The 26,640-nt window shown below is 52.9% G+C and overlaps 1 protein-coding gene across 1 annotated transcript in view; it reads right to left on the bottom strand.

The window, feature by feature from the left end:
* The window catches only part of LOC144823759 (discoidin, CUB and LCCL domain-containing protein 1-like), a 260,003-nt gene that overhangs the window by 9,047 nt on the left and 224,316 nt on the right, over window positions 1–26,640 (bottom strand). The window lies entirely within an intron of this gene.

The raw sequence follows: 26,640 nt of genomic DNA on the forward strand, positions 1-26,640 counted from the left end.
CACAGAGAGGTCAAATGAATTAAAAGCCCAGAAGCCACTGTGACTGTGGAATATCACTTGAAGTTACTACTGTGTCCCCAAACCCTACTTCCTCTTTCTTACTAAGCATAAACATAACATTAGCTGAGGGGTATGGCAGCTGTAAAAACATCCAAGGTTCTGCCACAAATCATATTTCTCAACTACTGCTAAAAGACAACACAATATTTACAAAGGGTGAATGAATGTGGCCAAGTGGCTGCCCTTCAGAATACTATTTTAGAAACATGGATTTAGAAAGCTATCCATACTACCTTGATTCTAATCGAATGTGTATTGTTGCCTGAAGGGAATTAAGTAAAGCAGAAAACAACTGGGGCCTTAAAAACATCCTTCCTGCAGGGGTGATGGTCTGGCATAAGTAGCCTATTAGAGGTCTGTACCAGTCTTGTATGCTCCTAGTAAAACGAGATGGTCCACCAAGCATCTTCATTGAGGAGGCAGCTTAGTTCAATAGTGGATTAGCTAAAAAGCCCAGAAATAGTTATCTATGAAAACCACATCTACCAGCACCTTGGCTCTTTTTGGATGATCACCCCCAAAGTTGAAGACTGATGCTGCTGTTTTTTCAACCCAGAGTACACTGAGGCCTGCTAACCAGACCTCAGTGCTAGTGTTCTAACCCCTTACCTTAAAAAATGTATGTTGAATTGGCTACCTGCAACTATATGTCCCTAGTATATAGTACCAAGTGTGTCCAGGAACAGAGTATCCCCAGGGCTGCGGTACTGGTTATGCCACCCTGTGTGGGACAAAGAACAAAATTGCTCCCCGCCTCCCACTGCAGCCCGGAAGAGCAGTTTTAAATTGCTAGTTTGACTTTGCCATTTAATCCAATGGCAAAACCCCACCCACTTCTGTTAATATATGTAGGTCTCCCCCAAGGAAGGCCACTATATATTATTAAGTAGGACATATACTTTTAATATGTCCTGACAGCAACACTTCCAAATTGCCATTTTGCTGTGGAAAAGTTAGTAGCCCCGTTGGATAATACCGAGTTACCAGCTGACACCTCAGCCTGGCTAACCTTTTAATGGGACTACTAAAAAAAAGTACTTCAAGGCATTACATTGATTGTGGCATGTGAGAAAGTGCCATCTTTCTTGCATGGTATGCCCCCACTTTTTGCTGAATTGCTGATGTGCTTTGACTGAGTGTGCCCTGGGCTCCTGCCGATCAGGTGCCCAGGGCCTGTGTTCCTTCCCTAAAAACTGTATTGAAGCTAAAACCCAATTGGCATCTTTGGCCACATGTCACCCCCTGGTAAATGGTACCATAGGTACCCAGGGCAATGTGACCAGAGAAGAACCCTAAGGGCTGCAGCACTTATTGTGCCCTCCTTAGGGGACAGACAGACAGACAGACAGACAGACAGACAGACAGACAGACAGACAGACAGACAGACAGACAGACAGACAGACAGACAGACAGACAGACAGACAGACAGACACACACACACACACACACACCCACACACACACACACACACACACACCCACCCACCCACCCACCCACCCACCCCCTTTGCAGGCTGAGTGTCCTGGTGCAGAACTAAACAAAGAGTTGACATGGCACACTGTGTGCCACGTACACAAGCCCACTGCCCTGGCATACATCAGTCACCCCTCTAGCTGGGTGCCCTATGCCAGTGGTGTGGGCACAGGTGCATGAGCCCTATGCCCCTACAGTACCCAGGGCCATTCCTGGGCACTGTAAGTGCAGTGATGCCATTAAGAGTATATGGTGATGGGAGGGTGTCATTACGAACTCCACAGTACCATAATGGCTACACTGAAGACTGATAAGTTTGATATCAAACTTCTCAGCACATTAAACCCACACTGATGCCAGTGTGGGATTTAATGTAAAATGCACTACAGAGGGCATCTTAGAGATGCCCCCTGAAACCTACATGAAATCCACGTCTTGTCTAAGAGGCTGCCTAGGCTGCCACACAGCAGACATGTTGCTGGGCCCCTGGAAGGAGAGCCCCCCGCTCTCCTGGGACTGCAACAATGCACATCCTGGGCTAGGTGCTAGGTCTCCTCCCCCAGGATGGGCAGGGAGAAGCTTCAAAGGCATACCGCCTTTGTGAGCTTCTCTAGGCCACTTGCTGTACTCAGCAACTGGCCCCCACCAGTCCTGACCTCTACTCTGGCGGGAAGACTGACAGGAAACCCTACGTCAGGAAAGGTCGTGTACCAGCCTGTGCCAACTCCACCCCTCAGGTGGGAGAGGCGAGATGAAGCACGACTCCGGGCTACCGCCATCTTGAGGATGGGGAACCCTACCCACTCACAGCTAGGCTCCTGCCCCCCTCCCACAGGAGAGGAGCAGGATAGGGGGTGTACCCACCCCAGGACAGGGACCCATTGGTCCCTACCCTCACCCTACCTGTAACGCCCCTAAATTTTGTATTTAGGGGCACCCTGAACCTTCCTTCCTCAGATCCCAATGTCGAAACAAGAAGAATAACAAGAAGAAGGACAAGAAGAAGGACGACCTGCCGTGCAGCTGCTAACAAAAGGACGACAACAACTGACTTGGCACCAGCCCTACCGGCCTGTTGATCCTTGAACCTGCTCCTGCAAAATCCCAACGTCTCCTGCGGACAGCAACCTTGAAAACCCCGGAGGACCTACCTGCCTTGCTCATCTAGAGACGGGTACTCCCATGAGCAGTGGTTCTGCTCAAACCAGCAACACCCCTGGTGCCAGCAAGGAACCGCGAATCCGGCCCACTCTGCACCCGCCGAGCCTGGCCTGTGCCCGAGAGGAAAAGACCCGGAGGACGTCCCCCGGGTGATTCTGACCTGGAATCCAGGGCCCAAGGACCCTCCTCGATGACCCAGACGACGCCTGCACTCTCAGAACCAGGGACCCCCCCAAACGCGACCAACAGAGGGTAAGATTTCCCGACATCAAAAGACACCCCTGCACCCGGCGCCCCCGGCCCCATGTGCCCACCTCCGGGGTGCCTACCTAACCTCCAAGATCCCAAATTACCCCTCAAAGTGTTGGCCGCTCCAGAAGATCCTCCGTCCCAGAGCCTGCAGCCTTTGTTCCCTTTTCAAGATCGCCTTTGAATAACATTGAGCGCCCGATGGCTCAAAAGCACCCTGCACCCAGCCGCCCGAGGGCCCCTGGCAGTGCAACCTTTGCCCTATCCTACTTCCCCATTTGCCCTGAGCAAGTAACCAGGAGCCCAGCTCCCACAACCGCGTGGCCTGCTAGCCAGCAGCCGCCAACCGAAGGCCCCCTGCCTCTCATTGGATAACATTGGGCCTAACTACCTCTACATCCGGCTGCCCCTGTGCCGCTGAGGGTGTACCAACTGTACCTACCGGACCCTGGGAGACCCCTGAGTCTATACCCAGAACCTTAACTCTGCCAGTCAAGTATTTACCTAAAAGCTGATAACTCACTTTTCTTCCATAGGCTAACATTGACTGGTTTCACTTGGAAATTCTTCGAAGTGTGGAGTTTTGGAACTTTAAAATATTCATCTAAAATCACCCGAACTACAAATTCTGATTTACTCACCTGTTATCAGGAGACACCTCAGTGCTGCATCTTTGAGCCCAGTACTGATCCTGAAAAGTAATTCTAACCATACTTACCAGTAACTTGAATTTCCTTCCATAGGATATCATTGCCTGCTTTTTGCTGAAAAAGTTTCTAAGTGTCGATTTTTGAAACTTACAAATATTCTCTAAAAATCATGCCAACCATAAAAACGTAATTACTTGCCTGTTTTAGATAGAGGTGTAAGTGCTGAACCTAGGAGACCAGCACTGGATTACAAAAGTAACGTGAACATACTTTACCCGCAAACTGAATTTCCTTCCATAGGATAACTTTAGTAATTTCAACTGAAAAAGTTTCTGTCAACTTTTAAAATACAATAATATTCCTTAAAAATCACTACTGTAACCAAAACGTTTTTACTTAACTGTTTACAGGACATGTCCCAGGACTAAATCTAGGATCCAGTCTTGAGTTTAGAAAAGTAATCTACAAAGTAACTAATTGCATTTAACTAGAAATTCCCATTGAGCTCAATGTTGCATTGTGTTTGAAATGGTGTTGCCTATTGCAACAGACTAACTATTGCATTCAAAAAGTCTATTGCCTATTTGAAAAGTATTTAACTAAAGTAACTCATCCTGGGGGGGCGTGGCCAAGCAGCATGGCCGACAGAACGTGAGCTTCACCAGCTCTGTCCGAGGACCCACTAAATCCTGCCTCAAAGATCCTTGCTGGACCCTCCAAAGGGGTGCTGATGGTCCGAATACTCCCTTGTCACGTCTGGGACCCCCACATGGCCGGGAGAGCCTCCGGTGCCCCGGCAACGCCGCCGGAGATCGAAGCGGCGCTCTGGGGCTCCGCCTGACTCTACGCGAGACCGCGGACTGGGCCTGCGCGAGGGAGTAGCGGTGCGTGCGGCCCGCTTGGAGAAGGCGTTTCACTGCTCCGGGGCTGATCGCGTCCACAGCTGATCCCCTGGTTGTTGGAGACCAGTGGCGACCGTCCAGAGCAACTGGTGGAGGGCTGATTTGAGGTCCGGTGGCTCCCGCTGACCCGTGTAAGGGGTTGTGGCGTCTGCCCCTCCCCCCGCCGACCCTCTGCTGCACCGGAGGTCCCGGTTGCGGAGCGCAGCCCTGGGTGAGTGCTTCCATGGTCCCTGGGGCTCTGCGGGACTGTTGGAGGGCTAAGGCGGCGCGGACGCCGTGGGCTCGACGCTAGTCCAGCCGGATCTGTCGGCCTTGGGGCCCGTCCCGGCGCTGAGTGCCGGTGCGGCCTGCGCAGGCTGCCCCCTTTGGTTTCTCTACAGCTGTGGGGATTGCGACCTCCGTCCCTTCCGCAGTGAACTGCAGCGGCCCTTCCACGTGGAGCCTGCGGAGGCGCTGGGACCTGCTGCGACCTGAGGTGCTGACCTCCGGGGGACGCGGGCGGCTTGGAGCCCCCCTGAACTACACGCCATTTTGCCCGACTGCCGGGGCAGCTTCCCTCCTACGTGGCAGCGGAGAGCAGACTGTGGTGCCCCCGGCCCGCGGTGCGCCTTACCCCTAGAGGCTCAAAAATTGTCCTGTTGCTCCTGGAAGGTGAGGGGGCTCGCCCGGGGTGCGCTGGTTGCCGGGGGTACCAGTTGGTTGGCTGTTCTTGACCTGATCGCCGGAGATCCTCCCACCCGGCCCGGTGGGTGCATCGTGCATTGCTGGCTGCCACATTCTCCCTTTCCCCGTGGTGGGAGTCACCGCTTGGACCGAGTCTACCTGACGCCGCCTGCTGCATTGTCCTTTCTCCCGGTCCTCCGTCTTTGCTCTGTCGCTGGGCTCTGTATATGACCGGTGGGACCCGGCGGGACCTAGCTGAGATGTTTCGAGGGGGCTTTCGATCTGCCCCCCAAGATGGCGACCCGCAAGGATAGGACTGCGAAATCCTCCCAACCCAACACCATTGTGCAGTATACCACCCCAAGGCTGCCATCGCAGAGGATCACACGGCAGACGGGACCGGAGGATGGGGGGGATGACCCGCATGAACCTTCCCGGGCGGAGATCCTGAAGGCTATCCAGGGATCCCATTCTGACTTGGAGAGGCAGATCGAGACTGTATCGATAGATGTGAACCTCCTCCGGACGGATCTCCGAAAGGTGGCAGACAAGGTCTCAGATGCGGAGGGCAACATCGCACAATTACAAACTGAAGTGGCTTCCTTGCAAAAATCGGTCACACACCTGACGTCCACTACCCGTGCACTGGAGAGAAGAGCTGAGGATGCGGAAGGTAGGGCCCGTCGGAGTAACATCAGGGTCCTGGGCGTCCCGGAACGCCTGGAGGCGGGAAATGCTGAACGCTTCTTGGAGACGTGGATCCGTACCCAGCTGTGCCCGACCGGCCTGTCCAGTGTCTTTGTCATTGAGAGGGCACACAGAGCCCTGGTCCCCCCTCCATGCCCTGGCGAGCCGCCTAGAGCCCTCATTGCAAAGATCCTGAACTATAAAGATCGTGATTGTATTCTACGGGCCGCGAGGGAAATGGAGTCCATCACCATTGAAAATAGCCGTGTTTCCATTTATCCTGATTATACTCAACAGGTGCAGGAACAACGGAGCCCAGCCAAACTCAAGGTGCTCTCCCAGGGACGCGCTCACTTCTTCGAGTCCCCGGCAGAGGTGTGGGAGTGGCTCGAGATACACGGAGACGGCCTACCCCCTGGTGAGCGGGGCGGCCCCCGCGAGACCTGGGGGACCCGCCCCAGAGGCGTCGGCGAGGCAGAGGGAGACGCAGGTCTAGATCTCGGGGTTCTGCCGAGCCTCGGATTACCGTGGGGGAGGATGGGGTACTTCACGTGAGAACATCGTCGGCGGGAGCCGCTCCGGAGTCGCCTGAAGCACCTGCATCTGGTGAGATCCTGGTCCCAGATACCTTGCAGGAAACTTTGCCGGATGCACACTCCGCTCCTCCGGTGATACCGGAAACTGCCCTCTCCGAAACACGTCCTGAGGGGGCTCTGATATAAGGTACTGTCTTGCTAAAACGTTGTTGCCCTCGGAGGTTGGGTGGGCCTTCCTTCCTGGATTTTGTCAGACTAATGCTGTCTCTGCTTGGTGCTGGGAACCCTGGTTGGCTGACTGAGCAAAGGATTGATGCTCCGTTGGACGGGGTGATGTGCTGCGGGGTCCAAGCGTTTATGGCGTACCGTCGCCCAGCATTGGAACTGTCTTTCATGGACATTCCCGGAGACTGTCCTGGAACATTGGGTCCTCGGAGAGTTGGGGGGGGGGGGTGGTTCTGGTTGGTTGTGTGTGAGTGTGGGGTGCATGGGTTGTATGGGGTGGCTGTGCACGTCCTGGCACTGGCAGGGGAAGGGCAGGGTAGCGTTTTTGGTTGTTGCTGTCCTTTTGCTCGCGGGTGGGGGTGGGGGGACTGTTTCTGGCGGGGTGTTGAGTCCCACTGTTTTTGGATGGCGCTGGCAGGGGGAGGGCGTGTTTTTTTGTTGCACCATTCCTGCGCATGGGTGGGTGAGGGGGGGGCTTTTCAGAGGTTGTGTGGTTGGGGGCATTGTGGGGTTGGGGGTGTTGTGGGGGGAACTGTTTTTGGCATAGAGTGTACTGCTGTTCGCGCCCCTGGGAGGCTGCTTGCAGAGGCTAAACTTGGGTGCCCGGATGGGCAGGACCAAAGCTTATGGGATTCAAATTTTTATCTTGGAACGTGCGTGGCCTGGGTACTTGCTCCAAACGGCACAGGGTGCTGTCCTTCCTTCGCCGCCATGGAGTTTCTGTGGCGTGTTTACAGGAAGCGTATATGAATGAGGAATTGCTCTTAAGTTGGCGAAGAATTGGAGGGGTCAGATGTTCCATTCCTCCTTCTCTACCTATGCTACGGGGGTCCTGATCTGGGTGGCACCCGGGGTTCCCCTGGCGGTTCAGTATGTCGAGGCAGATGTTGAGGGCAGATATATTCTTATACGAGTGAAACTTGATGGGAGGGACTTCCTGCTGGTGAACTCTTATGCACCTAATGTAGATGACCAGAGTTTCTTTGCCGGCTTGCAGGAGCTTATGGTGTCAGACTTAGATGCCCCCCTCCTCTGGTTTGGAGATTTTAATTGTGTACTGGATCCACTGCAGGACAGGCATCCCCCCCGCGCGGGTACGAAGCCACGGATGACGGCACGTCTCCGGGAGGTGATGGATAATCTGGGTGCTGTTGATGTCTGGCGCCTCGGTAACCCGGGACTGAAGCTCTACACTTGTTATACCCCCACACACAACACACATAATAGGCTCGACAGAGTCCTTGCTGCCAACATTGGTGCATCCCTTGTCTTATCGGTCACACATCAGGCCCGGTTTTTGTCCGACCATTCGCCCGTGACGTGCGTGGTACAATGGGTGGACCGGTCCTCCCGCCCAAGGACCTGGCGGATGCCAGGGGATCTTTTACAGGATCCGGTGGGACGGGACCATGTGGAGACGTCCCTGCGTTCCTATTTGGACCTGAACTGGGGAGTGGGTGATATTCCTTTTGCAACCAAATGGGATGCCCTTAAGGCGGTCGTGCGGGGCGCATGTATGGGTCTGACATATGGAGTCCGCAAACAGCTGCTCCGTGAACTCACGAGTGCTGAGGAGCGCCTCAGACACTACCAATCCTTACCGGACCCGGATGGGTTGAACATGGACTCTGAGCGGATGGCCCGAGAGGGCGTTCATGATATCCTGGACCGGCTGGATAGATTCACTCTTGGCCGCTATCGACAGCGACTCCACCGTGAGGGGGACAAGTCGGGCCGATTGCTGGCCTGGATTCTCCGTAGGGAATCGGCCCCTGCCAGGATCGTGGCACTGAGAAACCCCGCCGGGGACCTGGTGCACTCGGAACGGGACATCCTTGTGGTGCTTCGTACTCATCTACAGGAGGTCTATACCGCTGACCCCCTGGTGGCGGGGGCATCGTATCAGCCATACCTCCGTGATTTGCCTCTTCAGACCCTCTCTAGGGAGGATGCTGAGGAAATGGATGTTCCGGTGACGCTTCATGAGGTCAGAGTGGCGTTGGCCGCCCTACCGAAGGCTAAGGCACCGGGTGGAGATGGTTTTCCTCCAAAGTTTTACCAGGCGTTTGCAGATATCCTCGCGCCCCACCTCCTGCAGGTTTACCATGAAGCGTTGGAGCGTGCCACACTCCCGCCCACCATGCGGCAGGGAGAGGTCTGCATGCTCCTGAAACCGGGTGGGGATAGCTGTGATCCAGCGGCCTACCGGCCAATCACTTTAATCAATACCGACGCAAAAATCCTCACTAAGATCTTGGCCACTCGGCTGGCGCCTCATATGGCGCGCTTAGTTCATCATGATCAGTGCGGGTTCATTCCGGGCCGCAACACCGCCATGAATCTCCGGCGCCTGAGTCACGTTCTCCATGAAGTGCGTACCAGGGAGGATCCTCAGGTCCTGGTCTCAATAGACCTGGCTAAAGCCTTCGATACAGTTAGCTGGGGGTACCTGTTGGAGGTGCTTCGGTTGGCGGGGGTGGGGCCCCTTTTCTGCCCCTGGATCCGTATTCTATACAGTGCGCCTACAGCCAGGGTCAGACTCGGAGCGGCCCGCTCGGAGGAGTGGCAGTTGGGCAGGGGCACCCGCTAGGGGTTCCCCCTGTCACCGCTCCTATTCGCTCTGGCGATTGAGCCCCTGGCGGTGTCACTCCATGCGGAGATGGCACCCTGGGGAATACGAGTGGGGGATGTGGTACACTTGGTCTCGCTTTACGCGGATGATGCGATGTTCTACCTGACCTCCCCTCGGGAGTCGCTACCGCTCCTGTTACGTCACTTGGAGCGCTTTGGTGCAGCTTCTGGACTGCGCCTTAATCCTGAGAAGTCCCTGATCTTTCCCCTTGCGGGATGCGGTGAGGACCCCAGAGTGGGTTTCCCGCCCCTGTGACTGCGGTGGGAGATGGAGGCCTTCCGCTATCTGGGTATCCAGGTGGCTGTCTCTGATGAACAGTTGCTGGCCCGGAACGCCGACCGTGTGCTTAGTTCCCTACAACAATCTGTATCCTTCTGGAATACGCTTCCACTCTCTCTCATGGGACGGTTGGCCGTCTCGAAGATGGTGATGCTGCCCAGAGTATTGTATATCCTACAGAATACCCTCTGTCCTCTTCCTCCTCGTATTTTCAACAAACTTAATACGTTGCCCACCTCCCTGCTTTGGGCGGGCAGGCGCAGCAGAGTTGCGTTGCGCACGGTGGTCAGACGCTGGGAAGAGGGGGGCCTAGAAGCCCCGCGTTTTGATTTATACTATTACGCGGCCCAACTTATCCCAGCTGCGCGCTGGTTCGCGGGTACGGACAATTGGGAGTTGCGACTCCTGGCAGGTAGCGCAGATGAGAAGACGTCACAGGTGGCTCTGATGCGTGGTAGAGGAGCGGACGACTCCCTGCCGTATATTGTCCGGCACAGGGTGCTGAGACGGGCCCCTTTTCATAGGGAGCCACCAGTATGGATATTGGCACCGGTCACATTAATGGAGGAGCACATGTCGTTTCGGGAATGGCGTGAGGGCGGCTGTGAAACCTTAGCAGACCTGTATCCAGACGAGTCCTTCGTGACCCTGGAGAGAGCTACGGAGGCTTTCAGTCTTACTGGGGGTCAATATCTCCACTATAGAGGCCTGCAGGACATGGCGAGAGCGACCTGGCCACAGTTCCCTGAGGCGCCCCAGGTGTCCCATACTTTGAATATCCTGCTATCGTGCGGCACAGGACGGCGACTGATAACGCTGTTATATACGGCGATGAGATGTGACTCAGCCCCCCCGATATCCCCGTCCTGGGCGGCATGGGAGGCGGATCTGGGGTCGCCTTAGACCCGGGACAACGGAAACGGATAGGGACGCTTAACAGGAAGGTGTCGTGTAACGCACGTTTCAAATTGATCCATTTTAATTTCATGCACCGCACTTACGTAACCCCAGTGGCTTTGCACCGCATTGCTGCAGATAAATCGGATGCCTGTCCTAGGTGTGGTTCAGTCGGGCCGGATTTCTCCATTTGGCTTGGAAGTGCCCGCTGGTCGGGGACTTCTGGCGGGTAGTTGTAGTCCACATCCGGAAGGTCACGAGTCTGCGTCTTGACCTGACCCCGCTCCATTGCTTGTTAGCCCTGGTCCCCAGACCTAGGAAGAGGAATCTGTCATATAAAATGCTGCAGCTGCTCTTGGTGCTGGCTAGAAGGCGGGTGGCTATTACCTGGATGGGACAAAGGGCACCAGACATGACACTGTGGCTTCGGGATGTGGGGGAATGGACATTGGCTGAAGAAACGCACATGCAGCATGCGCGTAGAGATGAACGGCTGCAGGAGGACTTGCTTGCATGGCGTATGATGTGCGCTGTGGGGTCGGCTGCCAGCGACTCCGATGCGACTAGTGCTGCATTGTTCTCCTCCGAGGAATCGGGACCTGAGGAAGGGGCGGCGGGAGAGGGGGAGGGAGAGTAGGTGGTGGGGTAATGCCCTGATGACTGCGCACAAGTTACTTATTGTCAGTTTCTATACTAGCATTGCATCCAGAGGACTTGATTCTTGCATCTCCTGTTATATCTGCAATGTTAGAACCATACTAGGACTGTGAACTATGTACACCTGTATTTATCTATACTGATGCCAATCTTTGGGGGGGAATGTATTGTTTATCTTGCTGAAAAAATAAAGTTTTCAAAAAAAAGTAACTCATCCTGAGAAAGTATATTTTGATACCTTGTTGGTTCTAAAATAAAACAACTATATCTTTTGATACAAAACAATTGGCTTAGAGTTCAGTTCTTGAGTGTGTGAGACCATTTGCTGACTGAGTGTGTACAACAAATGCTTTACACTGTCCTCTGATACTGCCTTACTGCTTGACCAAGCTACCACTTTAGAGAGTAAGGTTATATCTAACTTTAGCCTCTGCCAAACCTCTGGGGACTGGGGACTCTATACACACTGTACCTTACTTTGGTCCAGTATTTATAGAGCCACTATATTACATGGCATTAAACCTGATATGATGCCCAGTCAAAGTTAATGTCGCTTTTAAGGTAAGGCAACTTTTACAAAGTTGCCAATGTGTTCCCCGTTTATTCAGTGGCGTCGCACAGTTGCTGGCCACCAGACAGCCTTCTGCTCTCCTGGGTAAGTAGTGTGAATCACTTCCAGGCTCCGGAACAATAGAAGCTTGCTACAGGGAGAGGTGCTACCTCCACCTTGCAGGACATCACTTAAAAGTGATGGCCCAAATGGCAAGCTTTAAAGGTGTATCTACCTCTGATGGGCAAATGGCGATCACACCCGAGGGGTTGCTCCTTTGTTCAGGTAGACAGGCTGGCGACGGAAACAGAAAGAGGTGATCAGTGCCCAAACAGGTTTTCCTGTGGGCGTGAATCTCGGGTGTAGCCACGACTCTAGGGTGGACTACAAAGTTCCTAACATACAAGAAATGGCTCAGCCATCTTTGGAGTGGGCAGATTAATGCACCCTGGGATTCCTAGATGCCACACATAGCCAGACGTTGTCACATGGCAGGGGGGTTCCTGGTAGCCCATTGGGTAGTGACCACATCATCCCCCCCGGGGCACTTTCTGGGCTTAAATATGGCACCCCGGGCAACCTGAATCTCAGATCACGCCAGTACTGGAGAAAGGACCAAAAAGGACTGCCCTGCGGATCCCTGGACCTGGCAAGAGAGGCTGCACTGTCAGCTGGACTGCACCTGCCACACCTCAGGCTAGCGAAGAGAGAACTGTACCTGTGGCTCTTGGCACGTGAAAAAGTCGCTCCTGAGCCCCAGACCAAAGAAGTTACTCAAAGGGTCAGTTGGCTGACATCCGGGAACCAGCTCCAGGGCCACCAAAGCTGGAGAAATGCATTCTGGTAAGTCAGTAGCCGCTTTCTGAGAATCGTAGCTGCCCCCCAAGAAACCGATCCTTGATGCCCAGAAGTTGCTGAAAGTCTGCTTGACTAGGGATTCTCATCTGAGTCCAGATTGGTCCCCTATGAGGAACACCAGCCTTCACCAAAGGATACAGCTTTGCCTGCTGTAGCCTAGCTGCAGCTAGCCTTTTACTTGTTCTAAGAATACTTTAAGGGACCAGACCCCTGAGGCCAAAGTTGCCCCACCTAACCAGTGCAATGAAGAATAACTGCAAGGACACCCCATTGACCGCACAACACCTAGAACATCTTTCCGTATCCTGCATCCCCAGCCTCAGGACCACCTCACTGACGTCTATGGCGGTCTTGATGTAGAGTGCGGACCTGGACATGAGACTGCTTTGGTGACCAGGCAACTGTCCCAATACTCATTAGTACGCCTCCTCCTCCCTGTTGGATTTAGTTGACCCACTCGGGCCAGAGTAGCCGGACAAAATTCTTCCAAACATTTCTAAAGTGTCGAATCTTTGCAGTTACCAATGCTTGTTTGCACTTCGGATTAAAAAGCTGAGGTGTACATTTTGCCTAACAAACTATATATCCTGAACACTGGTGGATTTTGCTCATGCTTCGTGCCTAAAAATTAATACAAATATCTTTTTTTATAAATTGGTGTCAGATTTCTTTTGTATTGTGTGACTTTATTTTGTTGTTTAGTGCTTCTAAATGCTTTACACTATTTCCTTTATTTAAGCCTTGCTGCTCAAAGCAACGGCTACCACAGGTTGAGCTAAAGGTTTTACAAACGGGCCTGGCTGGACCCAAGTTAGTTTTGCGGGTGTATTACATGGTACGGCTGCACAACCAAACCTTATAATTAGGGCTCACTGTTTTCTGTTTTTACTGATTTTTACAGATAAATACAGCCACAATTTTTCCCATTCTGTGTTTATTTTCAAAAGCAAAAAAGTACTTATAATTGTGCTTCTTTTTAGTGATTCTCCATGCTGAGATTAATGGCTTTCAGGACAATAGATGTACATATTGGAAGCATGGCCAATAGTTTTACATATTGGCAGCATGGGAGTTACAAAGCTGAATGAGATTTGCTTACATTACAGAATATCTCAACATGTATTTGTACTATTATACAATTCTTTTCATGTGGGTTTAATATTTGTGGCTGTGTAATGTGCTAAACCTTGTCAGGCATCAAAGTATGTGTGCACGTTTATCGGCTAAATAAATGTGGAAATATTCAAGTTATCACCTCATCTGTTCACAAAACAAATATGGACAAATACCAATAAGATGGGAAAACAAGCATTTACAATGCAATGGTCTCGGCATTATTAAAGGTAGAGCTATTGGCATTGCTCATGACATTTTTTTTTTATAAAACATAAATAAATGGTATTGTCTTTTACAATGGCAATAGGTGAGCATTAGACAGTAGTAGAGAGTATTCGCGGACACAGAGCCACACACACACACACACACAGACAGACAGAGCCGCGCACACACACACACAGACAGAGCCGCGCACACACACACACAGACAGACAGAGCCATTCAGAGCCACACACACACACACACAGACAGAGCCACGCACACACACACACACAGACAGAGCCACGCACACACACACACACACACACACACACACACAGAGCCACGCACACACACACAGACAGAGCCACACACAGAGCCATGCACACACACAGACAGAGCCACGCAAACACACAGACAGAGCCACGCACACACACAGACCGACCGAGCCACGCACACAGAGGCACAGAAAAACTGGGGGAACAGAGGCAGAGAAAAACCGGGATGACAAGCAGGGAACAGAGGCACAGAAAAACCGGGGGAACAGAGGCACAGAAAATCCGGGATGACAAGCAGGGAACAGAGGCACAGAAAAACCGGGATGACAAGCAGGGAACAGAAAAACCGGGATGACAAGCAGGGAACAGAGGCACAGAAAAACCAGGGGAACAGAGGCACAGAAAAACCGGGATGACAAGCAGGGAACAGAGGCACAGAAAAACCGGGGGAACAGAGGCACAGAAAATCCGGGATGACAAGCAGGGAACAGAGGCACAGAAAAACCGGGATGACAAGCAGGGAACAGAAAAACCGGGATGACAAGCAGGGAACAGAGGCACAGAAAAACTGGGATGACCAGCAGGGAACAGAGGCACAGAAAACTGGGGGAACAAGAGGCACAAAAAACCGGGGGAACAGAGGCACAGAAAAACTGGGATGGTTCAGGGGGAAGACATCGAATGTTCTCAGTCTGCCAATGGAGTTGAGTGGCATATGCCACTACAATGCAAGCTTTAGACTCTATACACAACAAAAACTGCTCTAGCTTTTGACCAGGGTTGCCTGCCTGGTAATCTGTGATGCCATTTTCAGTTCCCGGCTTGCACCACAAGCTCTGCGAAGCCCATTTTACCAAAAGTGATTTCATCTTATAAATAGGGAGTGCAACTTTCCACTGTGGACAAAGTTGCAAAGATGGACCTCAGGCTGCTACAGCACCTTCACAGAGTCAAAACTCGGCAGGGCTGAGATTTCCCTGACAATCTGCGGATTACTTTAATAAATCCCAACCACTCCCCCAACGTCCACAATCCAACTGGCCCCCTCAACCACTGACAACAGCAGATTCCTCCCCATAGGGATCACATTTGTTCCTTATGTAGCACTTCTCTGTAGCCTGATACATCCATTAATATTTTATATCGACCAATCTCCATTTCAGCTCAAGCAGCTCCTGCTTATCTGAAGGAGCTACGACTGTGTACCGAGGTCCCTCTGCACAAACAGCAGTATTTACAGCTGTAAGTGATTAACACATATTAGCATTAATAAACACCAGTAGCGTGCGCTGAAACTAAACAAGGAGTGAAAAACCCAAATCGGCCACAAGCGCTTGCCACTGAATATTATAGTGACATCCGGGAATAAAAATGCAAATGCGCTACTTTATGGAAGGCTGTTTTGCAATATGTGTTAACGACAGCACAACAGCTGCTCCCAGAAGTTTTGCCAGTGGCGCATTTCTCAGCCAACGATGACAAATGACGCTCTGCGCACTCGGATCAATATTTTACAGGCGGAAAAGTAAAACTGCAAAGCTCACAGTGTGGCGCGAGGCTGAGTGAAGAGAGCCCGCGGCGAAGCGCGCGAGACATGCCACGGGTGCATATCAAACATAATACGGATACGGAAGCAGCACCGAGTCGAAGCGCCCCCCTACCTGTGCCAAGACATCGCCGGGTCTGCGGAGCGGCAGCAAGGCACCGATCAGGGAGATCCCGGACTGCGGCAGGCTCTGACGAGGGGAGGGGGAGGGAGGAAGGAAGGTGGCGGCACCAGAGGGAAAGAGAAGAGGTGGGAAGAGACGGGGCAGGAAGAGGACACCAGGGGAGGGATCGTGAAGCAAAGCGCCCGCCATTTGCATTTAAGCCCCATCCTTTTCAGACTGGGGGGCGTGTTTTTTCATGATGACGTCACAGCGAGAAAGAAACGAAAAAACACGCCCCCGAATTTGGAAAAGATGGGGCTTAAAGGGAGTGACGCCCCTCTCCTCCAATGGCTGGCCAGCATTTACGAGACCAGCCAATGGAGAAGAGGGGCGGGTTAATGCCCCGTACTAAGAAACATTAAATCTTCGGACCGAACTGCGCAAGTGCAAGCCTACAGTCCTTGACCTAAAAATAAATATGGATAAATACAGACAGAAATGTTAAAAAACATAACTACCATAAAACCAGGAGCCCTTCATATAATACACCACAATCATCACACATTGGAAGAAAGTTAGGGTGACAGTCACTTGTCATTATTGAAAACCTCATAAGGCTCATTACCACAAACTGTAACCTGCTCGCCCGGTGGGTAAACATGAAGCCACCAATAAGACTCTTTAGCAGGTTTAACCTCGATAATCACTATGGTTTCAGGGAGTTTATGAGCCAACCCTGGAACAACATTCAAATCCCGTGGATGTGGTGCCAAATATGGATATCTAGGTCATATAGTCTATCAAAATATCATCTGATGACATTGCAAGAATTCAAAATATTTTTGCTACTCTTAAGAGCAAACGCCAATTAATGGAAGATAAGAGATAAACAGCAGTGTCTAAATGCCAGTCCAGGGCAGGTGCAATCAAGACCATGGTCCAGTATTACCCAAGGCCTGGTGGTAAAGGGCCACCCCTTATTAAGTCAGTTCCTAAAACCTGTTCAGCCTTATTGGCAGAATTATAATATGTTACATGGGGGCTATATTTACACAAGTTGTTCAAATTTGGAATTAAATGTTTTGTGGGATATTTAAAAGATACATAAAAGACTAAAGTAGAAGGCAAAAATCTCTCTAGAAAACGTACCCTTTCCCATTTATGATACTAATTTTTCTAGTTCTCTTTCGAGGTGAAGTGTTCCTAAACTCAAATGATCTGTTATTCCATCTCCATCCAAAGGCTCTCTTAAAAGTCAGTTGCAAGATGGGTGACAGACATGCAATGCCGTTATGATGTAGCACTCCCTCACCATTTTTCCAAGTCTCTTGGAGCTTTTTGGTGATCCTGTTTGCATAATGTTTTCTGTAAGTAAGGCACTTGGGCTTTGCGACTTCCCCACTTAATTCATGTAGATGGGCTGTAAACATGGACTGCGCTACTGGACCAATGTGTCTAGCCTGTTGAGAAGATGGGATCAGCTGTCACCATGCTTGTTGTAAAACATGGCCTCCTGTTGTAGACTACTCTCTCTGAACCTTCTATGGTAATGCGGTTTGCTGTCAGAAATTATATCTGGCCAGAACCTGAGGCGAAGTTGTTTTTTTTTTTTTTTTTTTTTTTTTGAAAACCTTTATTGAGATAAAAAACAGGAGATACATGCGCAAGCCCACAACCATCACGGCCGGCCGCAAAGAGAGGAAAGCAGGATAACAGTATAACCGCATACAATCAGCATATAGCGAAGTCCGACAGAAGTGATACGGGGCGCGCAAAACAAAAGAAGAGGTTTTCGTTTTAAAGTAGATGAAGCGAGGGGGCTGCAGCAGGACTAAATACACACCTTACTAAAAGGGGATACAAAAGAGACGCAACAAGAGGGGCTTACCCCATGTACAGTCGAAAGTAGGCCGTAAAGACAGCAAACATATATATACAGCAACAGCAACAATGAATCGGATATTAAGCAACGTTATGTACGAACAACAGTTCAACTAACATTCCCAGGAAGCCCACCCCCAAAAGCGAAAACTATGAGTCCTCGAAATACAGGAAAATAAAAAGGTACGAAACCCAGAAGCAGCCAACCCTACAAAGAGGAAAGAACCCTCCCAAAGACGGAAAAGAGCAATAGTGACCATATAACAAAACAAACTAAAAAAACAAACCCCCCCACACCCACCACCCAGCACTCCTGTAATGACTATGGCCAACCCACTAACAGCGTGCCTGTCGCCCCGGAACTGCCCCACAGAAGGGAATTATAAAGATATAAAGAGAGAGGAGGAGGAGAGAGACCAACCCGCACCCAGCAGGTAATAATCGGGCCACCCATCTCCAGACCCCGCCACCGACACAAATTAAACATAGAGTAGATCATCCCCGGCTCACCACCCACCTCCCTGCGTAACAATCAACAGTAGATCCGACGGGAAAGGAGACATCCCCGACCCCCCCCCCGCCACCCGGAACAGCAACAATGTCTGACTTCAAAGTCTCGTTCACCCCTAGCCACCCAAGGAGTATACGCTACCACAGTCATAGACAGGGGGAATCAGCCCTGTCCCCTGCGATCAGGAATAACGACGTAGTCCAGCAGAACGGTAGCCGTCCCGAACAAAACAAAGCAGCAATATGACCCCAGCATAGCACAGCGCCTTCCATCAAAGTCCGTCCAATCCAACGACCTGTGTGCGACAGCGACATAAGGATGATCATCGCCCCGTAGCAGCACACCCGGCCAGAGCAGGAGCAGCAGTTGCAAAACAACAATAATCCACAAAGGAGTATTCGAACATGGCGTCTGAGGGCGAGACTCCAATTCGTGAACCAACACGCATACATCAGACCTCTGCACCTTCGCCAGAAACAGCGTTGCGGAAACATCAGGAGCACAGACCTCCAGCACCCCCGGGCACTCCCGGGCGGGCCGTCCACAAAACGCGGACACAGGATATGGTTCATCGTTCCGCAGTCGTGTAGGTGCTCGGTCACATAAGGGCACAGCAGAGAGAACAGCATCCAGACGGAGCCCTAGGTCATAGGCGTCGCCACAGAGAGCAGAGTGAAGAAGACCCAGGGCTCCCATAATATCTGCAATCCGCACCGGTGCCCTAGGCGGGGAGGATGTGGCAGAACCCTGCACTTTTGGCCCAGAACGCCGTTGTAGCCCACAGTACTGGTCCTCCACAGTACCGTCGGATAGCTGAGTACCATGCCGATGAACGCAGGAGCACCCCCTGGCCGGGGGCACCAAGGGAGCGCAGACTCCGCTGTACAATGCCGGGGGAAGCGTAACGAATGTCGCTGCCATGTTAATGGTTGTGACCAGGATCGTGAAAAGAAGGTCCAGTTGCTCGGACTTTAAAATGGCGCCCACCCCATCATGGAGCGAGCCAGGAAGAGAACAAAGGCACCGAAAGGTCCGGGCGGGGAAACAATGATGTGCTCACTGCCGGTATGCCGGCCACTTAAATATGCGGAGAGCGGGCAGAACGCAATCAACCAGGTCAGCCACTGCGAGTCGCCGGCCGGCCGGCCACGTCCACTGCGGCAGCTATGATCAGGGGTGAAGGCAGCCAGAGCCGGAGAACAAAGACCCCTCAGCGCCGGGCAGCGTCCGGGAGGAGGCGAGAGCGTCCCAGCTCTTCAACGGCAGGGAGCGCGGAACCTGACACATCAACGGAGTCGGGGTGTCCTCCCGGACCCGAAAATCGAACTCGGGAGCAGGATGGATGCCAGGAGAGGTCCCGGGACGGGAGGAAAGCGGAAGGGTCGGCGGAGCCGAAGGATTAGGCGGCCATCATGTTCAGACGCTAGGCTCCTCCCCCTGAGGCGAAGTTGTTGATCAGTTTTGAGACCATAGGTTGCGCACTGCTGAGTGCCAAAGTCAGAGATGGTAAGATCTGAGTCCAGGCCTTGCTAGGGGAGCCAATCAGAGTATTTTTGCGGATGCTCTCAACAGAAAGAGAGGAAGTACCAGGGAGGCAACGTCATCACCCAGAGCCTGGCATCTGACTTGGACTCAAATGATGTGCTAGAGCAAGGAAGATCTCTCGCACAACCATGCGCAGCCTCGTCAGAGAAACTGCAAAACCACAGGCGATCATAGGTGATGTGGTGACTGCTTGACTCTGAAAGTGAAACCAGACAGCACCAACGCACTGTCCAGAGAAAGAAGGCCTTTCCAACTGATGGGTGCATGTATTCATGAATAACGTGCGTTCTCAATACGGTTTCAGAGGAAGCTTCACTTGGTTGCTGACAGAATCATCTTTCAAATTTGAATAGTTACCAGAGCTGTGCAGTTCAGATACTCTATGTACGAAGCTCAGCAAATGAGGCAATCAAGGCTATTGGTCCATTTCACCCAGGGTCAAACTGGCACAAACGCGGATTTGTTGGCAGGAGACCCAACCACTGGTCACTAAGTTGGTGCAAAGAAGTGGATGCAAGCTGGAGAAGATTCAAGATTGTGCATGTGACTAAATGAATTTTTATCCAAAGAAAGAACGAATACTACTGGAGTCAATCTAGGAGTCTTACAGTAATCCAACCTGCTCCTGACCAGGATGCTGATGAGGGATTTAAAGCTTTGGAATGGGAGGTGCGGGTATATTCTCTGATTAGGTCTCACTTACAGACACCTTTAGCTCATTGATTTTGAAGACCTATTGTGTACAATACAATACTCAGAGTGGGCTTTGGGTCAGCTCATTGCTTACAATTGGTTGGCCTTATTGTTAATCTCCTTTCCTTGCTTCATATTCAATGGATTTCTATCCCCTTCTTGTCTTTGTCACTACCCTGGAACATAGCCAATTTACAATATTCCTTAATGTAGGAGTTGAAGCATTACCCTGCTTACAATCAGTGGACTAGACTTTTCCTGCACTCCATGACATGTGCTTTCACCTCCTTAATGCCTGTGTGCTTGTTTTTTTTATTTAAAAAAACATGTGTGTCCCTCCTTTCCATTGTGTGTCTCTTCCCCTCACTTCCTTTGTTGGTTCCCCCACCTCCTGCTCTATTTTTAATCGTTTCTTTCCTTTACTTCCTGCTGCCACTCGCTTAACCGTCCGTTGCTTTCCCCGTGGAGATTTTATTGTTTAAAAACATTTCCTTTTCTATATATATTTTTTAGGCACGGCACCTGAACACTGCTGTTGGGCTGTCGGCTTACCCATAGATTGCTTTCAGCCCCTCCCCTTCCATCGTTTAAAAAAAAAAAATTCTCTGAAGGCCTGGTAGCTGCACACAGATGGCAGCCCACTAGTTTCTTTTCGCACTGCTGCACACTTGAAAACGGTGGTGCAGATGGGGGTGGTGCCCTGAATTATACAGATATTACCTGGTGTACAGGTAATAGCTAGTGAAAATAAAAATTTGGCAAAACAGTGATGTGTGTGCGTAGAATCTGTTCTGTAGGAACTACCCCTGTAATCCCCTTCCATGATAGTAGCGAGAGGTGGAAGGACCATGACACCTTACAATACAGATCCCTTGTATACATGGCAATAGATCGGAAATACTTGGGGACAATTTTAGAAACTACATACATTTCAATAATTTTATATTCCAGTATGCTTTTATCAGAATGAAGTGAAAATTATGAGAACGTTAAAATATCATTCTAAGCTAACAATCTCCCACCGACATCATCAGTTTTGCCATTAATAAGCTCACCCTGGTCTTTTCATAGGCTGTGCTTCTGTGCAGTATGATCAGATGTGGGTCCCGTGTCACTACACCACTGGATTCAAGCTAGCCTGGTTGATGAGGGATTGTTGGACCCGGCCTCGTGGCGTGGTCCTACCCCTCCCGCATGGCGGGCCCCGGACGACATCGGCCCTCCATCCAGCCCGGGTCGCCCTCGGGCACACCTCTGCACGCCCTCCAAACCACCAGATCCACCACCCGGCGGCCCACAACTACTGACACAGGCCCCTCGGGCCGCCCCAGCATTACCGGTCCGGTGCCCACCCCGGACCCTCATTCCAGGCCCGACGCCATCTTGGGCCCATCACGTCACAGACACGTGGTCCCGGACCAGCCGCGGCCACGGGCCCCAGCGAGCCCGCCATCGAGGCACCAAGAACGCTCCGGGTGGTAGAGTGGCCACTCAACCAGAGACAAGGAGAGGGGAGTTTCGATGGCTCTCCAACCATCCCCGGATGCCTGGTTTCGATCACCCTCCAACCTCCCAGGGGCACCGCTTCATCCTCGTCCTGGTGGACCATGCCACCCGCTACCCGGAAGCTATCCCCCTCCGGACTATCACAGCCCCCGTAGTGGGTCGGGCGCTAATGGGGATCTTCTCCCGAGTCGGCTTCCCCCGAGAGGTCGTCAGTGATCGGGGCACAAACTTTATATCGAAATATATGCGGTCCCTGTGGCAACAGTGCGGGGTCGCGTATAAGTTCACCACCCCGTATCACCCTCAAGGGAATGGACTAGTGGAGCGATTTAATAGGACCCTGAAAGGAATGATCAAGGGCCTGGAAGAGCCCCTCCGGCGCAAATGGGACGTTCTGCTGCCATGCCTCCTGTTCGCCTACCGGGAGGTACCCCAGAAGTCCCTGGGGTTCAGCCCTTTGAACTATTATATGGACACCACTGTGCGAGGCCCCCTCAGCCTGGTCAAGGAAGGCTGGGAGCTGGCCGCCTCCGATACTCCGCCCGATGTTTTCCGATACCTCTTGACTCTCCGCAACCAGACTCGGAGGTTCCGGGAACTGGCCGAAACCAACCTGAAGGCCAGTCAAGAGGAGATGAAGCGCTGGTATGATGAAAATGCCTCGTCCATTGAATTCGAGCCGGGCCAGCAGGTCTGGGTCATGTCCCCGGTCGACCCCGGCGCCCTCCAGGACAGATGGACGGGGCCCTTCAAAGTGGTGGAGCGCAAGAGCCCCGTCACCTACCTAGTGGACATGGAGTCCCCCCGGAACCCCCTCCGGGTCCTACACGCCAACCGGCTCAAGCCCCACTTTGTCCGCACCGAACTGAGCCTGTTGCTGGCTACCGATGACGGAGCAGAGGACGACTCGGAGCCTCTACCAGACCTCCTGAGCACCTCTGAGAAAGATGGCTCCGTCGAAGGGAGTCTCCCTCTCTCCCGCGCTGACACCCAAACAGCGCCAGGACTGCCAAGAACTGCTGGGTCAATTTGCGAACTTATTTTCCCTCACCCCCAGAGCCACCCAGTGGTGTGTTCACGACGTCGACACCGGGGACAGTCCGCCCGTGCGGCACCGAGCCTACCGAGTCCCCGACCGAGTCCGGGCCTCCATCCAAGCCGAAGTTTCCAAGATGCTAGCCCTAGGGGTAGTCGAACCCTCAGACAGTCCATGGGCCAGTCCCGTCGTCCTGGTCCCTAAGGCCGCCGCCCCCGGGGTGCCCCCGGAGCTGCGGTTCTGTGTCGACTACCGGGGACTGAATGCCGTCACCAGGACCGACGCCCATCCCATTCCCCGAGCGGATGAACTGATCGATCGCCTGAGAGCCGCCAGGTACCTCAGCACCTTCGACCTCACGGCCGGATACTGGCAAATCGGCCTCACGCCCGGGGCACAAGAACGATCCGCTTTCTCGACCCCCGATGGCCACTTCCACTTCAACGTGATGCCCTTCGGCATGAAGAATGCTCCGGCCACCTTCCAGAGACTAGTGAATCGGGTGCTGGCAGGGCTGGAAGAGTTCAGTGCCGCCTATCTGGACGATATTGCGGTGTACAGCCTCTGTTGGGACGAGCACCTGACCCACCTCTGGAAGGTCCTGACGGCCCTCCAACGGGCCGGACTAACAATAAAAGCCAGCAAGTGCCAGATCGGTCAAGGGTCCGTGACCTATCTGGGACACCAAGTGGGGAGCGGCCAAGTGGCTCCCCTTCAACCCAAGATCGACGCCATCCAGGCCTGGGAGCCCCCCGTCACCCAGACCGCCGTCCGAGCCTTCCTGGGGCTCACTGGGTACTATCGGCGGTTCATAAAGGACTATGGGAGCATTGTGGGGCCCCTCACAGAACTAACCTCCAAGAGACTACCCCCGAAGGTGCACTGGACCCCCGAGTGCCAAGTAGCCTTTGAGACCCTAAAGACTGCCATGTGCACCGCCCCGGTGCTCCAGGCCCCCGACTACAGCCGAGAGTTCATCGTCCAAACTGACGCCTCGGAAGACGGCATTGGGGCCGTACTGTCCCAAATGATCTCTGACGGAGTCGACCTTCCTGTGGCCTTCATCAGCCGGCGCCTGCTGGCCCGAGAACAACGATGGAGCACCATCGAGAGGGAAGCATTCGCCGTCGTATGGGCCCTAAAGAAGCTCCGGCCCTACCTCTTCGGCACCCACTTCCGAGTACAGACTGACCACCGGCCCCTGCGGTGGTTGATGCAGATGTGGGGCGAGAACCCGAAGTTGCTACGTTGGTCCATCTCCCTCCAAGGGATGAACTTCACCGTGGAGCATCGCCCTGGCAACAACCACGCCAACGCTGACGGCCTCTCCAGATTCTTCCGCCTTGGCGAGGAGAATCCCCAAGAAGATGGGTGACTCTCCCCTGCCTTCAGCTGGGGGGGGACGCGTGTTGGACCCGGCCTCGTGGCGTGGTCCTACCCCTCCCGCATGGCGGGCCCCGGACGACATCGGCCCTCCATCCAGCCCGGGTCGCCCTCGGGAACACCTCTGCACGCCCTCCAAACCACCAGATCCGCCACCCGGCGGCCCACAACTACTGACACGGGCCCCTCGGGCCGCCCCAGCATTACCTGTCCGGTGCCCACCCCGGACCCTCATTCCAGGCCCGACGCCATCTTGGGCCCATCACGTCACAGACACGTGGTCCCGGACCAGCCGCGGCCACGGCCCCAGCGAGCCCGCCATCGAGGCACCAAGAACCCTCCGGGTGGTAGAGTGGCCACTCAACCAGAGACAAGGAGAGGGGAGTTTCGATGGCTCTCCAACCGTCCCCGGATGCCTGGTTTCGATCACCCTCCGGCCTCCCTGGGCTCCGGCTCCACCCCCCTGCTGGGTGTCTGGACACCATCATCCCGGCCCCTCTGACCCCCAGGCGAGAGGGTCCGGACATCAAAGGACTCCAGACCTATATCTGGGCCAGCCCCGGAGTAGGACGGCAGTTGTATCCCGGAGTCGAGAAGCCCTGCTGACGCAGTCGCGGCTGACCCTGAGACGAACTCCCCTTGCTGCTCTACCCGGAACCTGCTGGCGCTGCCGCGGTCCATCTTTGCTGAACCATCTTGGAACCTGCTGGCGCTGCCGCGGTCCATCTTTGCTGTAACCATCTCGGAACCTGCTGGCGCTGCCGCGGTCCACACTCGCTGAGTCATCTTGGAACCTGCTGGCGCTGCCGCGGTCCACACTCGCTGAACCATCTTGGAACCTGCTGGCGCTGCCGTGGTCCACACTCGCTGAACCATCTTGGAGCCTGCTGGCGCTGCCGCGGTCCACGCTCGCTGAACCATCCTGGAGCCTGCTGGCGCTGCCACGGCTCCTCCTTCTGGAACCCCCCAGCTCGAGGATTGAGAGCTGTGCGTAGGGTCCCATTGCAACCGACCATCTATGAGACTGTCCCGCTACCTTGCCCCTTGCCACGAGACTTTCCCGATCCCTGGATCTGCTGTATATATTGAACCGATACTTATTGCCCGATAAAGATTGAAAACCCTATCTACGTGTGGTGTATATTTGTAGTGGTGTGGTTACTCTGCTGTACGATTCTAGGAGAGGGCCCTCCCGTCGGAGGCCTCTCGACATCGCTCAGTCCCTTCTCTGAAGGAGGGGTAGACCTAGGGGTGATCAGTCAGACACCTTCTGCCTCCCCCGGGTTCGCCTTTCTAACAGGGATGATGCCCTGAAACCGGTCCCAGGATGCTGGTTTCGGGTCCAAGGAGGACCTGGCTTGGCAGTTTGGGCGACTGTTCCCATAAGCAACAGGGTCAAGACTGATTTGCCTATGCTGGGTTCAAACTGGGGTGGCTTGGTGAGCAAAAGTAAGACGGATTAAAGCCAGATCTTTGTGACTGGGGTGAATGTTTGCATAGTTGAGCATTCCGTCCATCATTTGTTCCTTTTGCATTTTCACCCTAAGTGGGAAGGGTATGCCCAAATGTGGGTCCCGTGCTCACTGCGCCACTGGATTCAAGCTAGCCTGGCTGATGAGGGGTGATGCCCTGAAACCCGTGTCAGGATGCTTGTTTCCAGTCCAGAGAGGACCTCACTTGGCAGTTCGGGCTGGACTGTTCCCATAAGGAACTCGGTCAAGACTGATTTGCATTTGGCTGGGTCCAAACTGGGGTGGCGTGGTGAGCAACAGAACGATGGATTAAACCCAGATCTTTGTGACTTGGGGTGAGTGTTTGCATTGTTCAGTATTCCATCCATCATCTGTTCGTTTTGCATCTATAGAGAAAAAAGCACTGGGAAAGATCTGAAATGACTGAACCAAGATCAGACAGGGCTGAGCCAACACCCCACAGGACTGGACCAGACATCATCCAGTGTTGGACCATATCACAATAAAGGCCCAAGATTAGGCCAGGATGGCTTAAAATCACACAGTGTTGAGCCAAGAACAAATATTACTGGCCAAAGATCATACACACCGTGAGTCAAGGTCACACAGTACTGAACCAATCACAGACACTGCTTGGGTATTATCAACTAGCTGAAGGCCCAAGATTAGGCAATGCTGGATCAACATCACACAGACCTTTGCCAAGATCACATACTGGTGATGAAAAGAACAGCCAAAACCATGCATGACTGAGTCATGGTCTCAAAGCACTGAGTCAATTCAACATAGTGCTGGCCCAGTCTCGCCTGTTGCTGCCCCAATCTTACTCAACACAAGATCACACATGTAAATGTAAATGTAGTATACTTGTAAAGCGCACAGCTGCCCCAGCA

The sequence above is a fragment of the Lissotriton helveticus genome, chromosome 3_1, assembly GCF_964261635.1.
Source record: "Lissotriton helveticus chromosome 3_1, aLisHel1.1, whole genome shotgun sequence".
NCBI classification, from domain to species: domain Eukaryota; kingdom Metazoa; phylum Chordata; class Amphibia; order Caudata; family Salamandridae; genus Lissotriton; species Lissotriton helveticus.